Source organism: Hylobates moloch, unplaced genomic scaffold (assembly GCF_009828535.3).
Source record: "Hylobates moloch isolate HMO894 unplaced genomic scaffold, HMol_V3 SCAFFOLD_19, whole genome shotgun sequence".
Lineage (NCBI taxonomy): Eukaryota > Metazoa > Chordata > Mammalia > Primates > Hylobatidae > Hylobates > Hylobates moloch.
Genome location: NW_026652294.1, coordinates 47,338,436 through 47,344,290, shown reverse-complemented (window position 1 = coordinate 47,344,290; position 5,855 = coordinate 47,338,436). Strand labels below are relative to the sequence as shown.

Genomic DNA, 5,855 nt, shown 5'->3' with positions numbered 1-5,855 from the left:
GCCGCTGCAGGAGCGGGAGTGAAGGTGGCGCAGACCCAGGGAAGCCAAACGAGGATGACCCAGTCTGGGTGGACCCCCTGCTGCTGCCAAGCGCTTCGAAGCCTTACTTCGTTTAAGGCTCACAACCCTAATCCTTAGGTATTGTGCTTACACCAGAGGACGCTGGGCCTGGGGGAGCGTCCTCGCGTGTAAGTTAAGTGGCTGTCGGCAGCTGGCAGGTGACCCAGCAAAGTCCAGTTCCCCTTTCCCTAGTCTCAAAACCTGAGCTCTGCATTGTAACGAGACGGGCGGAGGGAACACCCAGCAGCGGGCCTGCGGAGGCGTGTCTCCTTCGTCTGGGCATTCCGGACTCAGTCCTGGCACATGGTGGGCATCAATGTTCATGGTAATGACATCAGGCACAGAGAAAGAAATCAGAGGCTCCCAAGGTTCAGAGGTCATCTGTCCATCCCCTCCCTTTGTGCTAACGAACAAACCGAGACCCTGAGAGAGGAAGAGAACTGACTCAAGATCATCACACGGCCGGTGGCAGATGGCAGAACGGTTCTAAGCATCCTTTTTTCCCCCTCGAGCTGCCCCTCCCTGAAAAGTTCCTAACGTTCAAAATGTCAGAGTCGCCCAGAGTGTTCTGAGGATGCAAGAGTGTTTGTAAAACGTGCTCTATTTTCGATTTCCCAGATTAACACAACTGGATTCTGAAGAGGGGAAAAAACAACCTCACTTAACACGTCTTTCCGAAACAAACCCATCAGGAGTTCTTTAAAAAAAAAAAAAAAAAAGGAACTGAAATGCTAGAAGCACCCTCAAAGGGAAGCAGACGCCTAACTTTCACATCCACTCTCTCATCTGACCCCAGGCTCCTTGAGCTGGCGGCAGGCCCGCAATCCCCCGTTCCGTGCCCAGATGCACTTCGGAATATAGAACAGCTGGGACTTGGAAAGATAATATGTGGCACCCACCTACTGTAGGTTACATAACCTCCCAGCAGGGCTTGGGGCAGCAGCCTGCCATCGAGCTCATTTGCATTTCTGCAGCAGAACATGAATATTCACACAAGTGCGATAAATAAAGACCATCAACAGCCTCACATCAGTTCAAGCGCAATTTTGCCACCAATTTGATTACGAAAAACCTTTCGGGCTTCCAGGGAGCTTTGGAGCCTGGGAATTGCAGATGAGGGATGGGGGCCTGCACTGTTTCGCGGCTGGGGAGAGGGAGCTCATCCGAAGTCTTCCGACAGAGGTGGGCGTCGTGCCCGACGCTGAGCCGAGCGGGTCTCCGCCCAGGCTCCCCGCGGGCGCGGTCCTCAGGGAGCCTCCCTTGCTCCGCGCCCAGGGTCGTACCTGCTTCACGATCTCCTACCGCGGCGGGCCGCGCACCTACTGGATGGCCTCTTAGACGTTCTCTGAGTCGCTGTGCACCAGGGGCAGCAGGCACACCCAGGAGCCCGCTACGCTGCAGGCCTTGAAGCTGCCGCTGCTTCCGAGGTAGCCGGCGGGAGGCGAGACGGCGGCGCGCGTCAGGTTGTCCAGGGACTGCGCGGGCCGCACGGGCGCCGTGGGCCGCAGGCACAGGCAGGCGGGCAGGCCGGGCGCCAGGCTGCCGCGCTGGCTTGCGGTGCCGCGCCTCGGGGCTCCGCGGGGGGGCCGTTGGGGCCCGCTGCCGCCGCCGCGCTCACGAACCGGTAGTCGTAGGCGAGCGGCTCAGGGGCTGCGGGTCCCGAGGGGGGGACCTGGCGGCGCGTCAGTGGCAGGGTTGCCCAGTGCAGGCAGTTCGCGCACGTACTGCGCGGGCAGGTAGAAGGGGCGGCCGCCGGGCTTGCGCCGCACGTGCCACGAGTGCTCAGTGCTCGGTGCTGCGCCGCAGCGGCCCTCAGCGCTCATTGGGCCGGATGGCCACGCGGCGCCGGTCCTTGCCGGTGTACTGGAAGGGGTGCTCCGCCACTACCTACACGTCCTCCTCTACATCCGCCGCCGTCGCGGCCGCAGCGTTTTCCTGAAGGCAACAAGGGGGAGGGCCGCGGAAGTCAAGACCACCGAGCCTGGAATAGCCCCGCACTCGAGGACAGACTTGGGTTCCAGTCCCGATGCTGCACTTGCCGTTCGCCTTCGGTCCTCAGTTTTCCCATTTCTAAAATGGGGACTTGTATAAAATCACATCTAAGGCTTCCATTCTTACACTCAGTGCTGGAATTAGGACAATCCTTTCATTCCGTGGGGTTGATTATAAGATTTGAGCCTCGCTTCAGTCCTGCGGTGGGGAGATTGTGGGTAGTCTTGGTCGAAATCGACTGTGAGGGAAACCTTGGCTTTAAAACGAGGGGGGATTACCTGCTCTAAGGTCGACACCACACTTGCTTGATAGTTGACCGAGCCTTAGTTTTCCCGTCAGTCGAGTGGGAAGAGCAGCCCATTTCCTGCCGCTCCCCGGGCCCTGTCCCGCCTGGACGCCTCCCGCCCGCAGAGAATCCGCAGAAAGTCCCGTAGCACCGCCTCCCTCCAGGAGCCTGCGCCCCGGCCCCGGGGTCAGGGTTGGGATGCGGGCTCTGCAGACGCCCCGGCGAACAGCTCTACCTGGAGGCTGTCCCTGCCCCGCTTAGTCCAAGGGCCTTGGTGTGGGGGCCTCCGCTGTCAAGGCAGGGGAACCGGTTCTCTCGGTTTCTCTCTCCTTCCCCAGAGGCTTCAACGCAGACGTGAGCCCGAGCCGGGCCCGCCCCCGCCCCCTGCCCTCCGGTTCTCACGCCGCCCTCTGAGAAAGGCTGCCCACCTGCCCTGTGACCCCTACAGTGTCCCTACGAGAGTGGCCCCTGGAGAATGCACTCTGAGCCAGTGACTATCCGTGCGGAGTCCCAGAGCAGGGGCCCCCAAAGCTCTCCGGAGTGGTCACAAGCCCCGCTCCCGCCCCGGCTCGGTGTGTCAGGGATGGGGGAGAGCCTAACTAAATCTGCCGGCGCCCCTCCACCAAAGCCCTGAGTCGGTGGTCTTCTCCGGAAGTGCATGGCCCCTTCAAGCTCCCACACTGACCACATCTCCTCCTGCCTCCTAAGGTGACCCGGGCCAAGGGCCAGGAGACCGCCGCTTGCCGAGGCTGAGGGACCGAAGGAGCAGGGTCCAACCGGGACTCCCGTAGGGCTCCTTCGCCACTTTGTCAAGCGTTCCTCGACGAGGAAAGGGTGTACACTGAGTCACTAAGCACACTGGGCCCCGGCGGCGGGGTCATCGAGCTGCCCAGAGCCAACAAACCCCAAGGTGGACACTGCCCCGGCGCCCCTTCCCCCTGGACCCCGCAGCGCACTCACGTCGGCTGGGCGGGCCTCAGGGAGCCCAAGGGCCGGGTGGGCGGAGCCGGCAGGTTAGGCCCCTACCATCACCCTGGGCGGGGCTTCCGGGGTGGGGGCGGAGAGGTTGCGCGGCATCGGAGCTGGCAACGGCAGCGAATAGGGACAGGGACGCTCAGGAGTGCTGTCACCCATACCCAGAGCAGCTGTGTCTGGGCGGGGCGAGGAGGAGCCTGAATGCCTCTGCTGGGGACCTTGGGGGGCATTGGGACGAGGCCCGGAGCAGAAGGCCGGGGCCCGGAGCCAGGAAGGCTGCGTCTGAAGGGGCGCTGGCTGGTCGCTAGCCGAGCCCAAGAAGGGTGGGCCTCCCCTGCCCCGCCTTCCGCCCTCCCTTCTTCCCCGGGGATTTGCTGTCCCGGAGTCCCTGCGTCCCTCCCGCCCGCGGCTCTGGGAATGCCGGGCTGGGGCTGGTTGTCTAGTGCGGGCATTCCCGTTCGCTGGGAGGTCATTTGCACCCTGAATCACCCACTGCGAGCCCTTCCAACCGGATTGCAGACCTGCCCGCTCCGGGCCCACCTCCCCCACCAGGGCCTTTCCCGGCGCACCCCGGCCGGGCCTGGAAAAACTCCGAGCGGGATTCCCAGCGCAGGAACGCCCACCGGAGCGCAGTGTCTCGGGCTGGATAAGGAGGGGACCCGGCCACAGCTCCTTCGCCGACCTGCGGGAACACAGAGAAGGGGAGCGATTGGTGGGGGCCGAGGGGATCCTTGGAACGCGAGAGCGCACCCGTCGCCAGGAGGTCCCCTGCGTCCACCGCCCAGGCGACGCAAGCTACAGCGGCGTCAACGCCTGGGTCGGCGCTAGGGGCCTGGGCCTGCTCCCCTCCCGCCTCCAGATGGAGGGCAGCCCTTCGCCTACCTTCTCCTCCCCGTGGGATGCGGCCCGCGCAGCTCCCGCCCCAGCACGGAGACAAGGGGAGAAGGCGCGCGGAGCTCCCGGGTGCGGACCCGCCACCTGCCGCACCCTTCCCTCCCCCACTCTGCCCCTTTCCCCACCCCCACCCCACCTCCCACCTCAACTCCCGCTCGGCGGCCCACTGCCTGCCCGGGCACCTCGGGGCGTCCGCTCGCCGACCTCGTCTCCACTTGTCCCGGCAGGCGCGCGTGGGATCGGCGTCCCGCGCTCCCTCCTCGACCGCGCGGCTCCGGCGCTGCCTGGTTTCCTGTATAACAGTATAACCAGGGAGGCACCGGCGGAGAGCGCCCCGCAGAACTTCCTCCCGGATTGGGGCTGGGCTGCGGTTGCGAGAGACAATCCCCGGCGTCCTGGCTTCCTGTCGCCTCTGGGCCAGGCCCTCGCCTGAAGAGGGAAGATGCCACCCCCTCCCCTGCACTTCCCGGGATCCTGGGTCACACCCGGGATCCTGGCTGCCTCCACGGAGAAAGAGGCCGCGGGGCCGAGATGGTGGGACTGGCGATAGCGGGAGCCTCCCCCGAAGCTTCTCCTGGCCAGATTGCCCTCCCACCATCCCCCACTCCCACTTGATCCTTGCGAGGAAAGAGGGCCACCCTCCAATCCGTCCACAGGGTAAGCTCAGAACAACCTCCTAGAGGCCAGGAGTCCAGCCCCAGGGCCCTCTGCCTTGGGGGTCTTCTGTTTGGGAATTAGCTGCCTCTCTGGACAAGCTGCCTCGCCCTGATCTGACCCTGCACTCACTCCACACATCACAAGCCACAGCCCCAGCAGACCCAAGGAACAGTTGTGCCTGTGGACCTGGCTGTGTGTGCCAAGAGCTGGCTGATTCAGGCCAGTGTTCTGGGAGGAAGAGAAGCCCGAACCCCAGGCCATGGCCCCTCTTGACTGCACCTCCTGGGGGCCCAGGGTTGGCTGGGAAGCTGAATCTGGCCACACTCGTTCTGGAACTCCCTTACCTCTGTATCTTTGCCCCTGCTAGGCGTTGCCCACCCGTGAGTCCACACTTCCTCTGAGAATCTCAAGTGTGTCTGAGGCTTGGTGGCACCTTGGGACCCTCCAGGGTGGGCACACAGCAGAACTCAGCATTGGTCTTTGGTGCCCAACATGCTTAGGAAAATAGTGACAGAAGGAATCTTCTCTCCCTCCCTACCTTTTAGGTCTCTCCCCACCTGCAGCACAGCCAGGCAGCGGCTGGCAGTGGTGATGGTCTTTGCGTGGGGTCACGCAGGTATGATGTGGCTCCTGTGCATCCGCTGGGGGTGAGAATGTCTGGATTTCATGGGTGACTCGCATAGGGTCAAGAATAAAAAAATACTTTCTGTTGAAATATGAATGGGAAAAACCCACCTTAAAAAACGAGACCTTTTAATCAGGAATGTGGAATTGAAAATGCTCCCCAAGTCCCCTTTCCACAGTGTTTGGGCAGCCCTCACGGAGGTGCCAGGATGCTGGTGAGCCAGGGCCTGGTGAGTAAAAGGCCCTGTCTGCCCCGAGACAGGGAGCATCTGGTGGTGGCCACGCCTCCTGCAGCAGAGGGGTGGGGGGAGGGCCAGGGGACATCACGGGGACTTCCTGGGCTTTCTCTGGGAGGCCGGTGCTCTGG

The 5,855-nt window shown here is 63.1% G+C and overlaps 1 pseudogene; it reads right to left on the bottom strand.

Annotated features, from left to right (window-relative positions):
- Nucleotides 1–1,107: 1,107 nt before the first annotated feature.
- Nucleotides 1,108–2,998, bottom strand: LOC116458378 (uncharacterized; annotated as a pseudogene).
- Between the last annotated feature and the right edge of the window lie 2,857 nt (nucleotides 2,999–5,855).